Raw genomic sequence first — 25,996 nt, 5'->3', positions numbered from 1 at the left:
CTTTAATACGAGGTTAAAATAAATAAAACGAGCTACTAATCTAATTAGCAACTTAAATCCAGAAAAATTAATCCATAAAAACACCTTGAAAAATATTATGATTGTAAAAATAAACGAGCGAGGCTCCGATACCGCTGTTGGGGTTTGGTGAGTCCGACTCACCGCTGAAACAAACCCAAAACCAAGACCACACTCGCAATAAATAAAACCATAAACATAAATAAATTAATCACAAGATTAAGATAAGATAATTACCTTTGGAGCGTGCTTCGCCCAAACGGAACGGGCTCTTACTTCGAAAGCAAGCCACGAAATTACGACGACCTCCAACGATAGTCCACCCACAACTCGACCACCGAAAATGGTCCAATGCCTTGGGGTTAGCAAGGCCCGACCAATAACCCGAGTGATTAATGAGTTCAAAGGTTTTCACAATGGTGATGCCTTTTCAACTCTCACTCAAGTGATATTCCCAATACCCCAACTTGGGTATTTATAGGGAAAAGCTAGAGAGTGAAAAGCTCTCCCATCAATGTGGGAGAATTTGATTTTCCCATTTTATTTTAAAGCTAAAATAAAATTAATAATCAAACTAGTAATAAATTAACAAGTGGCAAGCTCATGTAAGAGGTTAGGTGAGGACCATTTGGAGGAGGGGGGACCAAACTTGCTCCCCACTCCCACTCCCAAAACCGGCCTACACATCACCTCACCCTCCTCTCACCTCGCGCCACGTGGCACCCACCCTTGGGCATCAAGGTACCCAAGGTGGGCTGCCTTGCCGTGACTACCTAGCAGGCCTAGCTGCGCTAGCCAGCATGCAATGGCTCAGCCCTGCTATTGCGGTTGGCACGCATTGCGTGCTAGCTGCTGCGGCTTGTTGCGGTTTGGCTGCTAGCCAATGCGCGCACAAGGCAGCTCCCTGCAGTGCTAGCACGCACTAGGCAGTGCCTAGCCTTGCGATGCTAGCCTTGGTGTGCTAGCACGCACTAGCCTTGGCTCGGCTTGGTGCGCATGCTAGCCACCATGCTAGGTCATATGCCCCTAGCACTCGGTTTGCTCGGGGCATTCCGATGCTAGGGGTATTTTGGACTTTGTTTATTTATTATTATTTTCATGTCTCGTCTTTTACTATTTTTTACTCGACTTCCGACGTTTGGTTTTGACGCTCTAAGCTCGAATTCCTGACGTCTAAATATTAATTACTCGGTTGACTTATTAATTTATTCTTAATTAATTCGTTGCTTCGGTTCGTTAGCTGCTTGGGTGTGACCCGAAGGGTTCAGTCAATGATATGTCTATTTTATATAGTACTTTACCCCCGTCCCTTGGTCATAATTAGTAGTGTTTTTGGCTCTTTAGAGTCACTTTTATTACTAATTGGTGTTTTCTAGTGTTTTCGTAGATTTGGTTGACTTTTGTAGGGATTTGCACTTTTGAAGCATTTTCTCGAGATATTATGGAGCAATTGCAAGAATTGGAGAAGCACGACAAATTTCTATAGCCCAGGGCCGGTTAGAGCCATCGAACCGGTGATTAAGGGCTCAGTATATGTGATATCGAGGCATTTGGACCGAGTATTCAAGGCCCAAAGAGGAAATCCGGATTGGCCTGAAGAATTGGAGCCCAATCGAAATTCAAATAGTGGCCCAAGAGTGTCGCACGGCCAAAGGAGCTACCGCCTGAAGGCGCACCCGGCCGGGCGAGGGAAGCAAGGTCGGCGCCCGAACTCGCGCCTGGCCGGGCGTGAGAAACGTACCTGATGAGCAAAAAGGTGTGCCCGATCGGGCGCGTGTTATTATTAGGAGACGATTAGCGTCGTTTAAGTTTGTTTTAGTTTAGGATTCTTGCTTAATATAAATACTTCTCCGTTAAACGAGTTTAGGATCTTCTTTTACTCTTTCTTAATTCTTCTCTTAGATTTTCTCTCTCTCATATACTTTTGTTCTTAATTCTACTCTTAATTCCAGATTACTTTGGTAACGATTTCTTCTACTTTAATCTCAATTATTTATTTCAATTCTTTCATCATGTCTTATTTTATTGCTTTGATTAGTTTAGATTTAATTATGTGTGAGTAGTTTTATTTCTAGGGTTTGTGGGGATCCATAAATAATATGAAGGGGTAATTTATTGTTGTAGATTGTCAATGTTAGATTAATTTCCTATTGAATGATTTAATGCTTTGTGACTAGATTAGGCCCGATCTTTTATGCATGAGTTTGACAATATTGATTCGAGATTCGATAGATGAGAATTGATGTTTAGGTCTAGTTTCAATAGGCAGGTTAATTTATAAATGGTTAAGTCGAGATTCGAGAGATGAGATTTAATAACGGCAGATTAATTATGTGATTGTAATACGTAGCGAAAGCCCTTTATGATCTGATTAATTGATGCATTGATGATTCATTATTATGTTTTACCCTGGAATGTTATTTATTGGTGAACCTATGCCCTTGGTCTTTTATTCATTGATTTTCTCTATTCTTACTCTTCCCTACTTTTACTCTTAGTAGTTTAGTTATCCTTCGATTACAATATTTTGGTTACTTAATAATTTAGATTATAATAACTAATTAGGAATAGAAAGATTTGTTTCCCTGTGGATTTGACCCTACTTCCCTATCTGCATTAACTAGAGGATTTAGGAATTACTTTTGATTCGGTGATACGACTTTAGCCTGTCAAAATTTGGCGTCGTTACCGGGGAAACGGTTTTATTTTTATTTCTGATTATTTTTGTAGTCTAGGTTATTTCTTTTTGTCTCAGAGAACGTTAGTTCTTTGAGGCAAGTCTCATATTTTCTTTTAGTTCTTTGTTTATGCCTAGGTGTTCCAGATCAGGTTACATCCCATTCGATCCTGAGATCGAACGATCCTTCCATAGACAGAAGAATTTTTACAAGCAAATTCTGGTGATAATAATAATCATCGAGACCCCCCAACTGATTTAGTGATTCAGAGGTATCTTCATATCCAGAATCAGAGATGACGGCTCCAAAGAAGCTTAGTGATTATTCACAACTAAAGCTTACAGATTTTCCACACCTTACTCCCACTCCAGCTCTTGATGGGGTACAGTTTGAGATTAAACCCCAATTTATAACGATGATAAAATGGAAGCAATTTAGTGGAGCTAAGGGTGAAGACCCAAATCTTCATATTGCAGACTACTGTTAGTACTGTAATACCATGAGGAAAGCTGGGGTCACACAAGACCAAATCAGGGAGATTCTCTTTCCTTTTTCTTTAACTGGAAAAGCCAAATTATGGTTTAATGGTTTAAATAGAACTACACTTGGTATAACTGACTGGGAAACTCTTGTTTTTAATTTTTATAAAAAATATTATCCTGCAGAGAGAACAGCTATACTACGGAGTGCAATTCATAACTTTGCCCAAGAAGCCGATGAAACTTTATATGTGGCTTGGGAGAGGTTCAAGGACCTACAAAGAGAATGCCCCCACCATAATTTGGCACAATGGTAGTTGATCCAAGCCTTTTATAATGGGATTGGAAATTCATCTAGAATAATATTGGATTCGGCAGCTAGTGGGAGGTTTACGAACCTTAATGTTGATGATGCAGGTCAAGTTATCGAAGATATTCGATACATAATTCCCAATATGGGAATCCTAGAGGCTTTGCTAACAAGGGGAAGGATAGTGTTAACTCTGTATCCTGTTTGCAAGCTCAATTAACCTCTATCTGCCAGAAATTAGATAATCTTAGTACTGCAAATGTAGCTAATGTTTCTGCAATTAATAATAATGCTAATGAGGCTTTCTATGAAAATTGTGGAATTTTAGGTCATTGGGAACAAGATTGCAGGAGTTCCGTGGAGCAAGTCAATGCCTTTCAAGCTTATAGGCAGAATAACCCATACTCCAACACCTACAATCTTGGGTACCGGAATCATCTGTACCTTTCCTACCGGAGTACCAATGTTCAAAATCCACCACCACCACAAGAACCACAGGCGCCACAACAACAACAACAGAAATATTACCACCCCAATGCTGGCCAAAAGAACCAACCACAACAACCCTCCTCATCTTCCGACCCTGCTCTGGTAGAAATTAGAGCGATGCTGGCTAATATGTAGAAGCACATGGAGAGTAGAGATGCCCAAATTGATTCGATCCTAGCACAAAATAAAATTATAGATAATCAAATTGCGCAACTTTCCGCTACTCTACAAGCACGTCAATAGGGAGCCCTGACAGCACAGCCGACCAGACCTACGGATCAAGCCTATGCAATTACTCTAAGGAATGGTTCAAACTATGAAGGGCCCCTATGCCAAGTGATGATGAACCCGTTTTAATAAATAATGCTAATCTTGATTCCGTTAAACCTGACAATGTAGCTAATAGCTCTGCAGGGCTAAAGAATGGTACTAATATATCTGATTTTACATTGTAGGATACGACTCCAAGGAAGGTAGCAGCTCCAGATAAGAGCAGTAATGCTCCAAAGCCAGTTATCAAACTTCCATTCCCACATCGTAACTTAAAAACAAATTTGGATAGGTAGTTTGGTAAGTTTCTGGAGATGGTAAAAGATTTGCAGGTAACAGCTCCCTTCACTGAATTAATTACACAAATTCCTGCATATGCAAATATCATGAAGGAAATATTGACAAGAAAAAGGTTTATTAGTGAGGTAGAGACAGTAGCTTTCACTACAGAGTGTAGTGCCGTACTTCAAAATAAATCTCCACCTAAATTAAAAGATCCGGGTAGTTTTTCTATTCCTTGTCATATTGGCAATCTAATGATTGATAATGCATTGTGTGATTTGGGCGCAAGCGTTAGTGTTATGCCATTATCTGTGTGTTCCAAGCTAAATATGGGTAAATTAAAATCTACCAATATTACTCTACAAATGGCCGACTGTTCTTTTAAATACCCCCATGGTGTTTTAGAGGATGTCCCTATTAGAGTAGGTAAATTTTATATACCTGTTGATTTTGTTGTTCTTGATATGGCTGAGGATATGCAAACCCCAATAATTTTGGGTAAACCATTTCTTAACACGGCAGGGGCAATTATTGATGTGAGATGTGGCAAATTGACACTATCAGTAGGGGACGATAAAATTATTTTTAATCTTAATAATACCCATATAAGCCCCATGACAGAGGAGAAGTGCTTTAGTGTTGATGTGGTTCAAAATTATTCTAACAAGCCCCAAGCTCTTGTAAAAGATCCCTTGGAGGCGGTATCTTGTGTTGCATCCTTTACAGATGAGATAGACAAATGGCAGAAGGAAGTTGATGCAATAGAAATAGCCCTCTACACTGTCGGTCTTGGCTTTGAGGATGAGAAGGTGGAATCAAACAAGCAAGTTGTGGAAACTGGGCCTACAATAAGTGTTCCGCCGGATCGAGTTGCAAGTGCTAAATGTAGTGACAATTTGAAGCAACCATCGATCGAAGAGGGATCTTTGGTGCGTAACATTGAAAAGCCCCCTGTCCAAGTCAAGGAGGATCCACCGGATAAGGTGAATTGGCGTCCCACAGGGTATGTCAGGAAGTCGCGTCGTGGCCTAAACACCGCTCGACCGGGTGAGAAACCACCCGTTCAAGCGTTAGGCCAAGGGTCCTAGTTCTTGTACAAGGTAAAAAGGTCGTGCGGGACCTAGATAAACCAACGCTTTGTGGGAGGCAACCCATATTTTAATGCTTTTTAGACTAGTTTTTTTTTCTTCTTTTTCATGTGTGAGGAGAGAGGAGGGATTCTAACGAGTTTTATGATTTTTTGTACAGGTTTGAAGGAAAAGAGTTAGCAAAATATTGAAGAAAAGAAGCCAAAAAAATCGTCCAATTAGCCTCAGGCCAGATCGGGCGAAGCTCGCCCGACCGGGCGCGAGAGCAAGGATTGTAAAAGCCTAATTTTTGCCCGACCGGGCGCAAAAATTGACGTATACGGACATTAGATCGCCCGATTGGGCGAAGGGCGCTCGACCAGGCGCGAAAGGAGAAGAAAATTTGGGCAACAGATCGCCCGATTGGGTGAATCTCGCTCGACCGGGTGCGAGAGCGACAACGTAATTACACCCAGATCGCCCGATCGGGCGACAGCCTGCCCGGCCGGGCGCGACACCACTATGCCCCTTTTCTTCTTCTTTCTTATTTCTTTTCTCATTTTTATCTCTTTCCTCCATAACTTTCTCTCTCTAAAACCATAAAACCTCTACCTTCTCTCTAAGATCTTCTCTTCATTTCTCACCCAAATCCAATAATTTTTACATATTCTTAATCCTCTCTTCATCCTTTACAATCCTATATAAAAAATTTCAAATTTCATTCAAATATTTTTCACACCCATTTTTCTACTATGGCTTCAAAGAGGGCTCGATCAATTTTCAGTAGGAGTTCTAGCTCGAGGGAGGAGTACGACCCAGATTTGCAACTCTCCTATTGGCCAACAATCCGTATTGCTAGCCAGGAGTAAAAGGAACGGCTAGAACACCTTGTCGGGCGGGAGGTAATTCCTTCACAGTGGTTACACCGCCCTACTCTAGAATCTTATGGTTTGTATGATTTTGTTAAACGATTTTTGAATGATATAGGAATGAGAAAATTCGTTGACATGCATTATCCTACATACCGTGAATTAACATGTGAATTTTTGTCTTCTTTGAAAGGTGTAAATAGTAGAAATGGACCAAATTTTTTTTTAGGCTGAACAATAGGAATATTAGTTTGACATATGTTGAATTCTGTAAATTATTTGAATTGAATTTTGATTTTCCATTCTAATGGAATGTTGATTACAAAATGGGTGATATTTATCATGCTCTAACTGGTTTACCTACCCCCAACATGCTAGTACAAAACCTATCCATCACCCCATCCCAAAAATCTGGCAAAGATTTGCGAGTTTGTGTTTTCTTGGTAGGAAAGAGCCTCATAACGCCCAAACCAACAAACTAGCTGTTATAGGACACTATGTGTATGGGTTTGGTAAACTGAACATAGGTAGATACATCATCCACCACCTAAGTAGACATGCCACAGCCAGTACCCAGTCTCGTATCCCTATTCGTATAGGAGGCCTTATCACTAGGATAGCAGTTAAACAGGCCGATTTTGTTGAAAGTGGACCACACCATATGACTAATTGTGGACCGGATACCTATATGACTGCTAGGTATTTTGAGGAGTTGGGTTGGGTACGACTGGATAGTGAGCAGACCCCCCACTGGTGTATTAGGACTGGGACCGAGCAGCCATTGCCCATCTTTTCCCTACCTAGTCCTGATTTGACCGCCTTTCCCCCTAGGCAAGAGTCCTACACGTACGACCTTTTAGTTGACCATGCTAGGGGGCAAGCACCACCAGTACCACCACCAGTTCCACCACCCCAGCCTGAGCCCAAGGTAGTGCGTTCACCACCTCGCATGTCTCACCATGTCCCTCATGTTAACTCTGACCCAGTTTGGGACCTTCAGAGTATAGGTCAAGCTTTAGGCCGTATTGAGCATTCCCACACTGACCTTAGGAGGATGGTAGGCTCCATTGACCATAGGTTAGGGTACCTTGAGAGGAACCAGGATAGAGCTCTCTACCCTATGTATGATGTTTATGCTCGTCGGGGCAACATTCCCGACGATGCCACTTACCTTGAATGGTTTCAGCCTCCACCCCAGGGATAGGATAGGGATCCCACTGCCCATGGTATTTAAATTGACTATTCTGCCTTCCATGGGTACGACCAGGACATTCCTTTCGGGGGACCGGCGGGGGGGGGAGTTTTCATGCTGATTATTTTGGTGGTAGCTCTTCTGGTGCAGGTGGTGCAGGTGGCAGCGGAGGTAGAGGTTTCAGCTCCATGAATGAGGATGATGAGGACTAGCTATGCTAGGCTAGTTCCCGAGCCAATGAGGACATTGTCTGAATCTGGCTTGGGGGAGATTTTGGATTTGGTATCTTTCTTTTTCTCTTTTATTTTGTTTTTGGTGTGTTTTTATAGTTTAGATTTATTGCTTTTTAGGTTAGTTTTATTGCTTTCTTTTATATAAAAAATACAAAAAATTGAAAAAATAAAAAATCCAAAAATACGTTCCAATGAATTGTAAATCATGCTTCCCTGTGCCCCATACTTAAAAAATATTGTTTTGATTCTTGGTTATGATGATAAGCATTGTGGATTAGTTGATCATGATTTGATATTTGATTGCCTTAAAACCTTAACATGCGTCAATTTTGCCCAACTGCTTGTGAATATAGTGCTTGACTAGTTGATTTGGTGAGGAATGTGTGTTAGTTCCTGGTATGTCAAGGAATTTGAGTATTGGTTTGCAACTATAAGTAATGTTTATATGACTCATTATTCTGCACATTGTGGAGGACGAAGGCATTTGTTCCTTTAGGTGGCCTTCAGGTAATTTAGATACATTTGTTCCCTTCTTGCTACCCATCATGTTATTGCCTTGACCTTTTTGTTGTTTATTAGCCACATTACAAGCATATTTTGCCCCATTGGTTACTAGTCCCAGGCTTGGCTTGGGGGAGCTATTAGTGAGTGAGGTGAGGGAGTTTGTAGTGTGCTTATTATTTGTGGGTGGGTTTTGAGAAGTTATTTTGTTCTTGATCATGTTTATTTTTGATGAGTTTGAAAGTTATATTTTCTTGAAAAAATAAAGTATGATGTTATGAAAAAAAAGAGAAGTTAAAGAAAAAAAAAGTGAAGAAAAAATAAGTGAACTTCAAGAGAAAGAAAAAAATTGTTTAATGTTCAAATGTTCTAGTTGGAGGTTGATCAAAGGAAACAAAAAAATTGAGCTTCAATGAAAAAATTCAAGTTTGGAAAATAAAGTTTGTTTATTCACTCCAGTTCTTCATTATTATATCTTATGAGTGAAATTTGTAAGTGCTGGGATTGTTGTTTATGATTGGAGTATATTTGGTGGATTTTTGTTAGAGTTGGTTATGTAGGAGATGTTGATCATTATTTATTTTGATCATGGATTTTACTAGGATTTGCTCCCTTAAGCATAGCTTTTCTCTCACTTGTTCCCAAATGATTCATACCCTTTACCCTAGCCTTACATTACAAGCTTTAAAGACCTTCTGACCTTTGTGCATAGAGTTGTATAAATGTGAAAGTGTTGTTTATCAATGCAAGTTATGATTTGACATATTTCGAGTCGACTAGTAGGTTGAGCATACATCTTTTTATACACACAAGAGTGTGAGTTGGGAGGGCATTGTTCATATTAAAGGGGTTGGTTGGAGAGCGATTGAGTACATCTTTTACTCGCCACATAAATGAGAGTTGAGTGTGTGAGCACTTATCTTGAATTCTATATGCTCTTGTGGTTTACTCTATTTGACAATTGTTAGGGAGGAAGGGTAATTGGACGGATTTGATTGGTTGACTTTGAATCATGTTTATTGGATTTACCTTGAATTGTTTGTGTTTGATTTTTACTTTTTAGGGTGAAGCATATTTATTTATCCATTGATTAGATCTTTTCTTAGGGACAAGCAAAGGTTTGGCTTGGGGGAGTTTGATATGTCTATTTTATATAGTATTTTACCCCCGTCCCTTGGTCATAATTAATAGTGTTTTTCGCTCTTTAGAGCCACATTTATTACTAATTGGTGTTTTCTAGTGTTTTCGTAGATTTGGTTGACTTTTGTAGGGATTTGCACTTTTGGAGCATTTTCCCGAGATATTATAGAGCAATTACGAGCATTGAAGAAACACGACCAGTTTCTATAGCCCAGGGCCGGTTAGAGTCATCGAACCGGTGATTAAGAGCTCAGTATATGTGATACCGGGGCATTTGGACCGAGTATTCAAGGCCCAAAGAGGAAATCCGGATTGGCCCGAAGAATTGGAGCCCAATCGAAGTCCAAATAGTGGCCCAGGAGTGCCGCCCGGCCAAAGGAGCTACCGCCTGAAGGCGCACCCGGCCGGGCGGGGAAAGCAAGGTCGGCGCCCGAACTCGCGCCCTGCTGGGCGTGAGAAACGTACCTGGTGAGCAAAAAGGCGCGCCCGATCGGGCGCGTGTTATTATTAGGAGACGATTAACGTCGTTTAAGTTTGTTTTAGTTTAGTATTCTTGCTTAATATAAATACTTCTCCGTTAAGCGAGTTTAGGATCTTCTTTTACTTTTTCTTAATTCTTCTCTTAGATTTTCTCTCTCTACTTAGCTTTTGGATTAGTTTCTCTCTCTCATATACTTTTGTTCTTAATTCTACAATTAATTCCAGATTACTTTGGTAACGATTTCTTCTACTTTAATCTCAGTTATTTATTTCAATTCTTTCATCATGTCTTATTTTATTGCTTTGATTAGTTTAGATTTAATTATGTGTGAGTAGTTTTATTTCTAGGGTTTGTGGGGATCCAAAATAATATGAAGGGGTAATTTATTGTTGTAGATTGTCAATGTTAGATTAATTTTCTATTGAATGATTTAATGCTCTGTGACTAGATTAGGCCTGATCTTTTATGCATGAGTTAGACAATATTGATTCGAGATTCGAGAGATGAGAATTGATGTTTAGGTCTAGTTTCAATAGGCAGGTTAATTTATAAATGGTTAAGTCGAGATTCGAGAGATGAGATTTAATACCGGTATATTAATTCTGTGATTGTAATACGTAGAGAAAGCCCTTTCTAATCTGATTAATTGATGCATTGATGATTGATTATTATGTTTTACCCTGGAATGTTATTTATTGGTGAACCTATTCCCTAGGTCTTTTATTCATTGATTTTCTCTATTCTTACTCTTCCCTATTTTTACTTTTAGTAGTTTAGTTATCCTTCGATTACAATATTTTGGTTACTTAATAATTTAGATCATAATAACTAATTAGGAATAGAAAGACATGTTTCCCTGTGGATTCGACCCTACTTCCCTATCTGCATTAGCTAGAGGATTTAAGAATTACTTTTGATTGGGTGATACGACTTTAGCCTGTCAGTCAAGATTAAGCTGTAATGTTAATTATGCATTAATATTACTGATCGCAAGCGGCCTCCACCCAGGCATTCCGATCACTTGACCTTACTGAATATATTAGCTTTCTAATAATTTTGAACCCACTAATGGAATAGTACACTTGTTCGAAGGACACCATTCCTTTCAATAGTGATTTCCTAACTGCTCTAATATCTTTACATAATTTCCTAAATGCTATTATATATTCGCATGTCATTTCTTGTAGTGTCTATGTATGATATTTGTTAGTGATGGATGTTGTTACTGTTGATATAATCTAATTTGTAGTATTTTCGAATTGGGCAACTCACATGTTGAATTCAACTTATTCTCACACAATTGAATGTCATTGATTTTATTCCTATATGTTGTTGTATTATAATGAACATATGCTTAGTCCTTCCTTCTATAATGAATTCCAGTTATGGTATGTTCAGGTATTTCCCACATACAATGTAACTTATAGGAAACAAGTACTCCCATCATTGTTCAAGGTAATGTTTATGTTTATTGCTTATGGGTCGGGTGGTCCTTAACGAGAGATTGTTATTTGTTAACCATTGTTTATCTGGTCATGAATACACAGGACTACAGTTTAAGTGTCGAAGGTCAAGTGAAAGAAAAGGGTGAAGTGCTAAAGTAATATTTTAAGGCTATGTGTAAGGTATGTAATGGATACCGGGAAGTTTTGGTATTGGTCTGCATGATTATTGACTTGGTGTTGTTATGTTTTTTAGCCACCAAATATGAACTGCCATGTTGAGAGCTTTGCTAGGATTTTCCAAAACCTTTGACTCCAAGCGAAGACTATGGGTTGTAGAAATGGGATTTGGTGGTTTATTATATTTGTTCGGTGATTTGCACCTCCCACGTCAGCTAGGGTATTGGTTAATACGCGGATATATCCTCTTAGGATGATGATAAATACCCCCGATGGACGGTGTATTAGGGTATCAAAGAATCAAGTTCACTGGGTTCTTGGCATCCTTAATGGTTCAAAGGTAGTTCCCACTTATAAGACCTTAAATGAGTTAGAATGTGATAAAGTTAACAGAATATTGTCAAAGTATAGGAAACCCCAGAAGAGGGGTTGTAGTAAAGGTGCAGGAGTGTATCATTTTGTAGGTATTTCAATACATCCGGAGTTGATGGAGAGGCTTGAGTCATATTGTGAAGAACAAGTTGTTGCTTGCATTGGAAATGTTGTTGTGTCCAACATTGTCCCCTGTTCTTGTGTCTAACTTGGTGCCTGCGCTGACGTGTGCAATAAATGTTGCCCAAAGTATTGGTGCACACTGGTTCTTTCTAAGCTTCTTGGTAGCATATGTTAATTTGATAGGAGATTTTATGCGGATGGTTATGCTGCAGGCTGTGGAGGCTGCATTTTATATGTGATTTTGGAACTATTAGAGTGGTAGTGCTACTTAAACTTTTCTATTTAGGGTAAAATTGTAAAAACTTTTTATATATCATTATTCGTTGTTGATTTAAGAACTTATTGTTGTGTTTTTTTTACTCCTTTCATTGTAATAGAATTTATACTTGGATCAACTTGATAGAGAGACTTTGTATTGGATTGTTTTCCCCAGAGTGAAAGTATGGACCATGAAATAGATAGGGGTGCAAGTAAGGAAGATAGAGCTCCGGATGGTGGTGATTTTGGTTTTTTAAGAGCATGATTATATTTTTTTTATGGGACTATGTTTCCAGGTGGTTGTGCATGTGTATAAATTTGTTTGAATTTGTTGTTCTAATTACCATGTTTCCAAATTTTGGATGTAGAATATGGCGAGAGTCATCCCAAGCAGGCTAGAGATACAAGTGGACCTTGTATTGAAACGCTTTAATGTATTTGATTTTTAATTTTGAACCCGTAATACTGATGATGAATTGGGTGATTTGAATTAGTTGTATATTCTTGGATGGTAGGTTGAGTCGGGAGATGAAGATGAGATACCGCCTTTTTCAACCACAAGAAGAAGGCGTGGGGCGATAGCCTCATCATTTCACAAGGGTCAAGTTTTTGAGGTGCCTAGTAGTGATCATGTTCATGATGGTAAATGTGTTACTCCCCAACCATTGTCCGATTACAAGAAATTTGGTTTGTTTGTGAACAAATTTACAGGTAAATGACATTTGTGCTTTATATCGGTGGTGGGGGTGTGACACTAATTGATCTTTATCTGTTAATGCATTGATTTTTGGCTGTGATTTTTGTTAGATTAAAGAGAGTAAAAACCATGATTTTTGGTAGTTGATCAGTTTACTCCATGATGAGGTTGTGGCCTACAACATTTGCCCACAGGTGGGTTGTGGATTAGACTTTTTATTTCTATTTTATAAGAAAAATCAGCCTACTTCACAAGTAGGCTGTGACCAACAACGATTGCCCATGAGTGGGTTGTGGAGTAGACTTTTTCATGTCTACATACATTCACCTTTTTTTATTCTTCCTTCATCTCTTGGATTGAATGGATGTTTATGGTGATTTAATCACCTTTTGATGTCTAGATTCATCCTCTAGCTTGAAACTCCATTCGTATAAATTTGGCTTGGTTATCTTCTTCTATGATATACATATGTAGGCGTCATTTGAAGTGCGCCTACGTTAAGCATGTAGTGAATACGCTTGGCACTCATAGGAAGTGGGAATGAACGTATATGATTAGGTACAAATAAAGTACGGATCCGCCAATAAATTTTTAAGGAACTTGTAAACTGTTCACGGATCATAAAAGGAAACTACTAATAAAGGGACAACAATAGGCAACAACGATTAACCCGTGAAGGTTACACCCCATTCATAATCCATGAGATTACTAACTCCATATGGTTCGGAACCATGAAAGGAGGACCAGGGATGATGGAACGAAGTGAGTCATGGAGTCACATTCGCCCGTATTGGCCTCTACTCGATTCTATTGTGAAAAGCATTCCTGTGATCTCAAAGGCATGCAAACAAAGATTCAATTTGCTCCAAACTATTATTATGCTAAATTGGTTGAATATTAATGCAACATATAATTCTAATTATTTGTGCTCACTTCTATTAAATAATAAGATTAAAGAGGAACCTAAACCGGATGTCCAAAAATTATCTTATTAGTTGTGATTTTCAATTTCATATACCCTTTAACATGCAATATGGTGACCAACAAACATAATAGAATCAACATTAATATTAGAAGCAATTTAACAATAATATCGTTAGTGAAATCAAATAATAATTAAAACCTAATCATGATACTAGCAATATAAAATAAAATAATTAATTAAATTAATTAATCACTTACATTTCGCGCGCTTCATTAAATTGCTACATCATGAATAAATTATTAGTAATTTCAATAAAAAATATAAATCAAATTGAAATTAAATTAAATTAAATTAAAGTTGATTTGGTATAAACCCTCAGTTAATTATACCTTTCATGCCATGATTTAAGGACGAAACCTCGGGTATTGTATGTACTCCTTGGAGTGCTTAGGGGAAGTATTATGGAAGAATAAGGTGGCTAGGGTTTAGGCTAAAGCAAGATATAAAGAGACAAGAGAATGATTGTGGTGTAGAGGGAGAGAGAATAGTTTTTGGTGCCCCAAACTGTAGAAAGGAAGGGGGTATTTGTAGAGAAAATGAGTAGAGGGAACCCGACCTATAGAGATAAAACCCTAGTTTTGGGGCGCCGTGTCGCGTCATGTTTTGCCGCCGCGACACAGCAAAACGTGCCGTGACACGATACATAATACCGCATCGCGGTGAAATAACTGCCCTGCAGGGTTTACGCGGAGAAAACATGGGAAAATCCCGTGACACGGCACATGTACCGTGATAAGACAGAAAATGCTATGACGCGGCAAAGTCCACCGTGGCGCGTCACATGGTTCCGTGTCACGGTGTACTTTTTTTCGAATGGAAAATACAATAAAAAAGCATAGTGACATGGTTTATAATACCTTGTCATGGCAATATGCACCATGCCACGTCAGCATTTGTCGCGTCGCGGCATTTTAGCTGTTGCGCGGTAATTCCAGTTTTTTATGTGTTTTTAAAACTACGATAACTTTTGATCCGTAACTCCAAATAAAGCATATAATATATCATTGGAAACCTTATCAATTCTAATTTTTAACCAAATTAAAATCAGGTAAAAATAATTTTTATAATTTAAGATATGGCCGTTTTAGTGAAAGGGTGTCGGTTTTGGGCCGAGTTTAGTATTTTGCACTTATCTTCTTCGTTTTAAATTGAAATTGGGCTTATGAAGTATCGTTGGAAAGATTATTTTAAGGCCTATCAAACCAAATAATAATTGGATCAAAATTATAGGGAAAACAAATCAGTTTCTGTCGGTTTTGTGATGTGGACACGAAAAGTGGAAATTAAGTTATGATTTAGGGAAATGAGTTAGGAATTGGATTGGTTTATGAAATTTTTTGAGTGGAAACATGGATTTAACACTCCAAATATTAAATACTAAAACCTACCAATAATGGCGATCAAAGGTTGTTCATTATCGGTTTTGGTTTTGGGGAGACATTTTTAGGTGTTTACAACATCATACACAAAAAACTAGCTAAATACATTTGTTCTTTGGGCATAAGTTTATATGACTCCACCTCGCATCTAAAAGTGTCATTGAGTAAGAGTGGTGTGTAACGTTATAAAACGTACCGGGATACACTGTGCACCTCGGTTGCACCGACATTCGTTTTCAAAGGCAGTGACGAAGTCATGCCACACCATCTTTCTTTTGATCAAACTATTACATCATTTATTCTATTATACATAGGCACATAGCCTTTGAAACACTTATTTTACAACAATTTTGAAAAAAAATTATCAATTTTCAATGGATACTCAATGGGTGATGATTGAAAGATTCTATGGTGTGAAGAAAATAATTTTTTGGGAAATATTTGTGTTCACGTTTTTCTGGGAGCAGTCTCAAAGATGACCGATCGAAGGTCATTCGTGGTTGGTTTTAGCTGAAATTTTGGGAGCTTGTTTGGGACATATGTGGCATTATTTTAAACTGTTGGATCGTTGATATTTGCTTGCATTTGGGAGTTATGGCTTCTAAGTTGACTTGCTTTTTTTGGAGAGGATATTTGGGCATACTACGGAGAATGCTCATTTCAACACTTGAATTAATTCAAGGGAGGTCCTTAAACTAATTTTGATTATGCTTATCATGTGATTTTAATTCAAATAACCATCTTGACAAATATATATGAGTTGTGATTTTTGATATTATAATGTTGGATGATTATTTTGTCCATAATGTATTATTTGTTACATGATTATTAGTTTATAGGCTAAAGTATAATTCATGTTATATGTGTGATATTACATGGTATGATTATTTCTATTGCTTTGTTCTATACTTGTGGTTTGAACTTAGTACTTAGAAATATGTTAATTGGTTTTTTTTCACCGATTTGTTGGTTTTTGAACATATGGATTATTTTGTTCATTGAGAAAGTATATATTAGGGCTATGGTTTTAGATTAATTTCTATTAGCAATTTGGTGAGTACCTAATGTTTACATGCTTATGTTGATAGATAATTCATGGTTATTACAGACTTGTAAAATTGTAGGTTTTATAAGTTTTACCATGATGTTTTGTTATAATGAGTGTAGAAACCCAAATGTGTCTCCCCAAAACCAAACCCAGTGATGAATAACTTTCATGTCATTTGTTATCGAACGAAGTGAAATTGTGAAAAGTCTAGTGATGAGGATGTTTTTATTAAAATATCTCTTCTTTCTGTTTTTGAAAATATTTCTTTTCTTACCCTATTTATGAAAAACATACATTCTAGTTTAGTTTAGTCCATGATATGGGTCCGATTATAGTGTAGTTGGATAGGGATTGAAAAAAAGACCTTTCCAACGATATATTATAAGCCCAATTTCGATGAATAATGAGGAATTTATGGTCAAAATACTAAACTGGGCCCAAACCGGATTTTACCTACGACCCAATGATCATGTGGAGGGTCCAAAGGTTTAATCCTATTCCTAAACTAATTAGGATTTATTGGAAGCTTCTATGAGTTTCTAAAAGATCTTAATTATCCTTTTTGAAAAGATAAAATCAAAAAGTTTGAAATTGAATAAAACTTTCCTTTTTTAAAATCCTAATTCTATTCGAATTTAAAGATGTTCAAAGACCGTCTGATATTTTTTTTGTGCCTCATAATATTTATCCAAATTTTATATGGATGGATAGATCTTGAAATTATCTTTCCAATGATATATTATAATATTAATTCCGAGCTATAACGAAAAAGATATGAAAGGAATACGAAGCTCTATCCAAAACTAACACCCTTCCACTATTTCGGAAATATATTTTTATCTACAAAATATTTTAATTTTATTCTAATTGGGTTCGAAAGTAGACTTCAAGAGCTTTTTAACAACATATTATATGCCTTATTTGGACTTATGGATCAAAAGATATGATAAAAACAAAATCCACAAAAACTGTCTTGCACCGCTTGTCGTTGGCGACAGAGAGGTGTTTTATTCCTTTTCGAACTCTGATTCGTTTTTATCGATTCTGGACTATTTTCTTATAAATAGGGTCCCTGTACCTCCGTTTTTCGATAACCAGAATTCTTTAATTCTTCTCTCTCTCTAAGCTAAAGCTTATTCTCTCCCTCTCCCTCTTTCTAGCCTAGCCTTTTACAAACACAATTCCACATTCATTAGCACTAGACACACCTAGCCAATTTTGTAGTGGCCTTCGCCCTAGACGTGAAAGGTTTGATTTTTTTTAGGGTTTGGCCCAAATCTCTATTTCAATTATTTGATTATTATTTTCTTTGAAGTTACTAATGTGTGTATTTTGTTATTAGAAAGAGATACGAGGCATCCAAGTAAGTAATTTAATTGTTTTATTGATATTTTGATATAGAAATCATGCTTAGATTATTTTATTGATTCCTAGTATCATGTTAGGATGTTTTGATTGATTCTTAGTATCATGTTTAGGGTAATAATTAAGTTTCTTATATCAATTATGATTTCTATGATGCTTCTTACTTTCTTTCCTAAGATCATGTTAGTATCATGTTAGGGCTAAAGCTTTGATCTTTTTATGTTTAGTGACATGCTTGGATTTGTTATTAATCTTGTTAATATCATGCCTAGGATCTTGCTATTATGCTTTAACATGATTGTTTTAATTATGATTGTTATTTCAATTATGATTATTATAATTATTACTATGATTATCATGTTGCTTGATATATATTTATTATTGTTGATCACACCTTTTATGCATGTTTAAAGAGAATTTGTACTTGTAATCACGCTTAATAAGATAATTAATAATCTTGTTTAGGGTTAATTTGATTATAATTCAAGTAATTGCCAATAATAGTTTTATTTGTGCATTAATATTCAACCAACATAGATTAAACAGGTTTAAGATTAACCTATTGATTGTATGTTAGTCAGAAAGCACACATAAATACGAGAAGAATAAAGTAGAGGCCAATTATTAGGGCAGGTTCTTTCTCTTTTAGATTGGAATTGTACCTTCATCCCCGAACTTCCAGTCTTGGTTCCAAACATATTGGATTTAACGATCTCCTGGATCGTTAAGGGGTGTAACCTTCACTCTGTGAACGGTTTACAAGTTCCTAAAATTAGTTGGCGACTCTTTTGTTCTAGCTTCCTTCCCTTTGGACGCGATCATGCTTAAGTGTATGATCACAGTGGGGTTCAAGTTTGGGGTAATGCTTGAAATGTTCCCTACAATGAGTATGATGTGGACTATGATGCAATGACAAAATTTATTACTTTTGATACATATGTGTTGATACTCATATATATTTGTCTTGCTTGTGGAGACTTTGTTCATGCTCATATTAATGCTTTCTTTGCATACTTATTTTCAAGAACTTGTGTTAATTCAATCAATTTATTATGTATGAGAAGTTTTTGAATGAGAATTATGTGATTATTTTGGGAAGAGTCATATGTGTATTTTTCTGCATAGGAAAATATCATAATGGTTATTTTTTGTGACTCCTAGTTGTGGCATATTCTATAGTTCTTGTTGGGTAATACACGATTGTAGGCGTCGTTCGAAGTGTGCCTACGTTAAAGCATGTGTGAATATGTTTGGCAATCATAGGAAGTGGGAATTGACATTACAATTAGGGACAAAGCAAAGTAGGGAGCTGACAACAAGTTTTTAAGGAACTTGTAAACCGTTCACGGATCATAAAAGGCAACCACGATTAAGGGACAACGATAGGCAACAACGATTGACCCGTGAAGGTTACACCCCATTCATAATACATGAGATTATTAACTCCATATGGTTCGGAACCACGAAAGGAGGATCGAGGATGATGGTACGAAGTGAGACATGGAGTCACATTCGCCCGTATTGGCCTCTACTCGATTCTTATAGTGAAAAATGATTCATGCGATCTCAAAGGCATACAAACAGAGATTCAATTTGCTCCAAAATATTATTAGGCTAAATTGGTTGAATATTAATGCAACATATAATTCTAAAATATTTGTGATCACTTGATTAAACATTAAGTTTAAAAAGGATCCTAAACCGGTTGTCCAAATTATCTTATTAGGCGTGATTTTCAGTTACATATTCCCTTTAAACATGCAATATGGCGATCAATAAATAATAATAGAATAAACATCAATATTGGAAGCAATTTAACAATAAATTGTTAGTCAAATCAAATATAAAATAACCTAATCATGATACTAGTGATATAAAAATAAAATAAGTAATTAAATTAATTGATTAGTCACATTCCGCGCGTTCCTTTAAATTGCTACATCATGAATAAACTGTTAGTAACTTCAATAAAAATATAAAGCAAATGAAAATTAAATTAAATTAAATAAAAATTAGAGTTGATTTGGTCCAAACCCTCAGTTATTTGTAGCTTTCACACCTTGGTTTAAGGACGGAACCTCGGGTTTAGTATACACTCCTTGGAGTGCTTAAGGGAAGAATGGTGTAATTATGAATATAGGTTTAAAGCTTAAAATATGGGAGAGAAAGAATAGAATGATTTTTGGTGTCAAAGAGAGAAAGAGAGAAGGATTTAATTATTGGCGCCCCGAACTGCAGAAAGGGGGGTCCTATTTAAAGGGAAAATGAGCAGAGGAAACACACGAAACCCTAAAAAGATAAAAACCCTAAAAAATAACACCGCGACACGGCAGAGAACACCGTGACACGGTGCCAGGCACCGTCAGACGGGGGAAGGCACCGTCAGACGGGGAAAATCCCGTGACGCGGTGGAAACTGGAGTGACGCGTGAAATATTTGACCTACGGGAAGTGAAAACGCGTGAAGAATTTACGCGAAATAGATACGAGAAAATTCCGTGACATGGGACACGTATCATGACACGGCAGTGTCCACCGTGGCACAGTACAGTACACCGTGTCACGGTATGTGAAAACGCGGAAATTACACGGAAAAAGCACCGTGACACGGTGGGAAATACTGTGTCACGGCAGCAGGTACCGTGTCACGGCAGCAGGTACCGTGCCACGGTGGAATTTGACGTGAAAGAGCTTTAAAAATGGCACCGTGACACGATGTACAGTACCGTGTCACGGCACCAGGCACCGTCAGACGGGGCAAACTCCCGTGACACGGTGCTTTTGCACTGTGCGCGGTGGTTCCAGTTTTTTACCTGTTTTTAAAATCATCATAACTTTAGATCCGTAACAAGTCTACTTTCTAACCCAATTGGATCCAGGTCAAACTGATTTTTAGATTTTAAGATATGGCCGTTTTAGTGGAAGGGTGTCGGTTAGTGTTTTGCTCATATCTTTTTCGTTATAGCTCGGAATTGGGTTTATGATATATGGTTGGAAAGCTTATTTAAAGGCCTATCCAACAAAATAATAATTGGATCAAAATTTTATAGCAATAAAATCAGTTTCTCTCAGTTTTGCGATGTGGACGCGAAAAGTGGAAAATAGGTTATGGTTTAGGGAAATGAGCTAGAAATTGGATTGGTTCATGAAATATATATTGGGTAGAACATGGATTTAATCACTCCAAAGATTAAATACTCAACCCGGCCAATAATGGCAGTGAAAGGTGTTCATCAATGGGTTTTGTTTTGGGGAGACATTTTTAGGTGTCTACAACGACTACTTCTATTAATTTTGCTATTGAAATTCTTTTGATGACTATATTTTATATTTTAGTGTGTTAACTAAGTTGTGTTAACTTTGTGATGAATTTATAAGTATGATAATGATTGAATTATTTTTAATTCAATGGTTAGATTATTTTACTCCTTAAATTGTCTACCTTAAGAGAGAATTTTCAAGAGCTATTAATTCTTATTGCATGTTTTGCTCATTTTTGTTCTTACTTGGTTCGATTTGGTTTAGTATTGACATTAGTTTAAACTATCATTATTATCGATTTCCTTATTTGTGGAAAGTAATTCTTAAGAATTTTATTTCTTTTGTTTCCATGTCTAGTAAATCTCCACATGATGCCAATATGATTCAAGAGGAGAACATACATGGATCTGAGTGTGCTTTAAGAGCTCAAAATACTTAGTAGATGCACAATCACTACAAGTGGTGGTCATTCGGCTGTTCATCATTGATCGCTAAGGTAAATTATTAGAGACACCATGGAGGTATGTCCACATATTCTTTTCTCCATTATCAACTATGTTCTGTTTTAGACTTAACTTTGGTATGTGGGGGTTATGATTCTTTGAGTGTATAGAATTTTGTAGTAGGAATTTAGTCTATATATATATACCCCATTTGAAAGGAGTATAGTTTACCATGTCTAATTTCAATACTTAGTTAAAGACTTCTATTGTCCAATGTAGGGAAAAAGCGTAATATAAGAATTAGTGTTGGACTCAAAGTCTTGGTTTGTTTGATGTCTTGTTTTGCTATTTAAGCAATTGGTTGTATGCTCCATGACTTTGTATGTGAATGTTGGATTATTGGATTATCTACATGCATCACAATATTGGACTATTGTATCTGGTTATTGGATTACCTCCATGTACCACAATATTTGATCTCCTTTACTATAATAAGTTGTCTTCGGCAATTTTATGCATTATATCACGTTTAAGTGACAAGTGATTGGCTATGCATATTGGAATTCTCATTGCTATATTCCCATCTATATAATTATTTTGTTTATTAAGTAAACAAGTTGACTATAATATCGAGGAATATAAGGCATTAATATTAGATCTCTCTATTATTTGATGCAAAGCATGAAAGCGACTAGTTATGCTAAAGACTATTATTTGTTTGCCTTGATTTGTTGATTTGATATCTCTATGCTTGAAGAGTGTTTCCTTAACTTAATGAATTGATGACATGAGTGATTGTTTACCTTGAAAGAAAATATTGAGGATGAGTTAGATCATTTCTAACATGCTTAGAGGTCTCATATTTTTTATGGAGTGTGTTTCCTAATATTTCTTCTAAGTTTTTTCAATGTCAATTCACTAAGTGTTGTTGAAAGTGTTCAAGGCTAAACTTGTGAGTAAAGGTTACTTTATTTTTCTTGTCTTAATGGAACAATGAAGGTCCCACTTAGATGACTTAATTATTTTGGATCTTGATCCTTGATGATAAGTTTTCCTCTAGTGGTTGAAGTATATATGTTAAGCCTTTTAAGGGGTGACTTAAGTGAGTAGATTGGGGAGTTCCATGTTGAAGATAAGACATGTAAGTTGAAAGTTCAAGTGTGATTCGAAAGTTCAGTTGACTTGAGATTATTACCTAGAATGTTGTACAAAAGTTTGGTTAGTATCTTGTGAGAGTCTAATACTTGTGATTTCTACAATGTGAGTGTGGTGATGTTGAGAATCACATGTGTAATTGTAGTTAATAACTTTCTTGAATTTCTTATCTTTTTCGATTTGTTTTTCATTATATTGGATATGACATATGTTTTAAGAATAATAATTATTATTATGAGTTTTTGGTTTTTTCCAAAGTGTCACACATGTTTCATGATTAGAAAGATTTTTGCGATGATATGATATATATTTGTTGTTCATTTCATCATTTGAGTGGAATATTTTTAGTATGAATTATGTGTACTTTAAAGAGGTCTTAAAGTATGTCTTTAGTGGAGTATGCTAATACGTTTAGCAATGTGATAGTGACATGATTGCATTTTATTTTAACATATCATATATTTGTGAAATAATACTTGTAGTGCAATATTTTACAAATTTAATAGTGAATGACTAACGTTGTTTAAACTTGTTTCATCTTTTACTAAGTATCTTTTTAGGTACAAAGGTTGTGAAATAATACACTAGCTTTTAAGAAAAGTTGTTCAAAATTTTCTAGAAGGCAAGTGTTGGTGATTGATGGTTGATGAAGAAAGTTCACTAATGCGGCTATGTTATTTTCCAGGATTGGACTTGATTAAGTTTTTGAAATTTCAAGTTTTGGGTTGTCTTGCTATTTTATTCATCTAATGGTGAATGTGAAATGTTTTCTAACCATATGTGCAAATTAAGTAAATGTTGGTAACATGCTAGTTTTCCTTATTTGGAAAAGTATTCTAGCAAAAATAATTTCGCACTATGGTAAGGAAATTTTGAACATGTAACAATCCTTGATAACTTGTGGAAATGTCGAGGGGGATAGGCCTTAAGCCCATGTAGAAAGATTAAAAGCATTACTTTCCTATCCCTATGGCATGTGTTGTAATGCTTGATTGAGGTTGAACCCTTTGAGTTCTTAGTGGATCAATAAACCATTTAGGTTGATACTATTTGAGATGCACTTGATTGATCCACTGTTTGAGATTGAGTCTTTAGACTCTTAATGAACCCAAAAGTTTAAGTGGACGCATTAAAACTTTGGAAACACCATCGTTTATGATTGCTGTGAGGATGAGCGTTAAGCTCTTAATGAATCCATGGTCTTGTGGGGGGTTAATAGCTACAATCACTAGTAGAAAATACTAAATGGCAAGAGGTTCAAACCCCACTAATGGGAAGCAGTTTTGAACTACATGCCCCTGGGGGGCTTGCCATTGACTTTTTGCCATTTGTAGTGAAAGGGAAGCGGTTTTACCGCCAAACTGCTATCCATTATGGTTTTTTTTCACTTAAATTGATACACAAACAAAACATATGTAAAAACATTAATACTTTTATTAATTTAATTGTTGTAATATTACATAAAAAATATTAAAAAAAATTAATACAAGTAATAAAATCAGCACTGTCCATTCCCTATCCTTCACCCCACTTTCTTAACCTCCACCACACCAAAGCAAACCAAATTCCCCTGTTCCCTCACTTAATCTACAGCCACGCCAGAATTGACGCCATCACCACAATCTGAAGCCAACACAGCACTTGAAACATAAAAAAAAAAATAAAGAAAGAAACTCAAAAAATTTACTAAATTGAAGCAGAATTGAAATTTGAAATAAATAAAATTGAAATAAATAAATATCAATTCTGGGTTGCTCGGTTGTTGTTCTGGATAATAAATAAATTTCAATTTTGAGTAAATTTTGAAATTTTGGGTAATTTCAACCGAGCAACCCACAACAGCACCGCACCTAGTTTGACATAAATAAAATTTACTCAAAAATAAGCTAACCCTTCAAAAATGCATATAGAAGTTGAAATTTAAAATAAATAAAACTAGATTTAAATTCTTATCTTAATTGATATTAGATCTGAAAAGGGTGGTGGTTGTCTGTGGTTGTTGCATCAATAGTCTTGTTGTTGGTAGTTGTCGCGTCGATGGGTTGCTCTATTGTTGTTGCTCGGTGGTCAGTGGGTTGCTCGGTGGTCGGTGACATTGATGTGGGTTGAGGAAGTGAGGTCGTGAGAACTCTGAGAAGAAGAATGAAAGTAGAGACCGTGGAGTTGGGGATGAGAGGAGAGAGAAAAGGAGGAGATGAGAGGAGAGAGAAAGGACAATGCGTGAAGTGGAGAAGAAAAGGAGATGAGTGGAGTGGAGGGAGGCCCGTATTATTAGTATTAGTTTTTGTGTTTTTTTTTAGAATAGCAAGCGGTTTTGGGTTGAACCGCTTGCCATAATAATGGTTAGCGGTTCAACCCAAAACCGCTTTCCATTCCATATCTAAGGTTCTTTTTTATTTTTGGTGGGTTTTTCAAAGCAGTTTTAAAACGCCTTGCCATTTGGGGCTTCCCATTTAGTTTTTCTACTAGTGAATGTAGCTTTTTTTTTTAGTTCTTATGAACTGGTCTTACATTGATTAAGTACTATTGAGTAGTTCTTATGACTCACCTATGTGGTTGTAAAGACTAGCCATATTCTATGGAAAACTTGGGCGGATTTCCTAGAGCATCCACTAGAACTAAGGTAAATATGCTTGACTATAAAAAAGCATATCTCTCTGCAGAGTTCATATAAATTTGAAGTAATATATGTGTAGTGGGGGTCATGCACTAAATCTAGGAGTTTCAAGGTTCGTCCACCCCATGATCAAGAGTCTTAAGGGTTTCAAGGTTTGTCCACCCTTAGACTTGTAGTTTATTGCCTCATACCAGTAAGCACTAGATTTCAAATTACTTTTGTAATATCTGTGTTATGTACTAAATCTCCTCTTATGCCCATATGTTGCTTCTTATTCTTTTGGCTTTATTTTCCCTCCCTTTAGTGGAAGATTATTGGATTATAGAGAGTAAAAAGCATGCTTTTTGGTAATTGATCCATTTACTCCACGATGAGGTTGTGGCCTACAACATTTGCCCACAAGTGGGTTATGGAGTAGACTTTTTATGTCTATTTTATAAGAAAAATCAGCCTACTCCAAGAGTAGGTTGTGACCAACAACGATTTCCCACAAGTGGGTTGTGGAATATATTTTTTCATGTCTGCATACAGTCACCTTTTGGTATTCTTCCTTCATCTCTTGGATTCTCTTGTAACCTCTCATTGAAGTGGATGTATGTGGTGATTTAATCACCTTTTGATGTCTAGATTCATCCTCTAGCTTGAAACTCCATTCTTATAAAT

General features: G+C 36.6%; 1 non-coding gene across 1 annotated transcript; it reads right to left on the bottom strand.

The window, feature by feature from the left end:
• Positions 1 to 3,372: 3,372 nt before the first annotated feature.
• On the bottom strand, positions 3,373 to 3,479 carry LOC145561018 (small nucleolar RNA R71). The gene has a single exon (XR_014093601.1). It is a non-coding gene; the product is annotated as a small nucleolar RNA R71 (small nucleolar RNA).
• Between the last annotated feature and the right edge of the window lie 22,517 nt (positions 3,480 to 25,996).

This window comes from Chenopodium album, chromosome 9, assembly GCF_948465745.1.
Source record: "Chenopodium album chromosome 9, dcCheAlbu1.1, whole genome shotgun sequence".
Lineage (NCBI taxonomy): Eukaryota > Viridiplantae > Streptophyta > Magnoliopsida > Caryophyllales > Amaranthaceae > Chenopodium > Chenopodium album.
The sequence above is the reverse complement of the archived record's forward strand: the minus strand, read 5'-3'. Positions and strand labels throughout refer to the sequence as shown.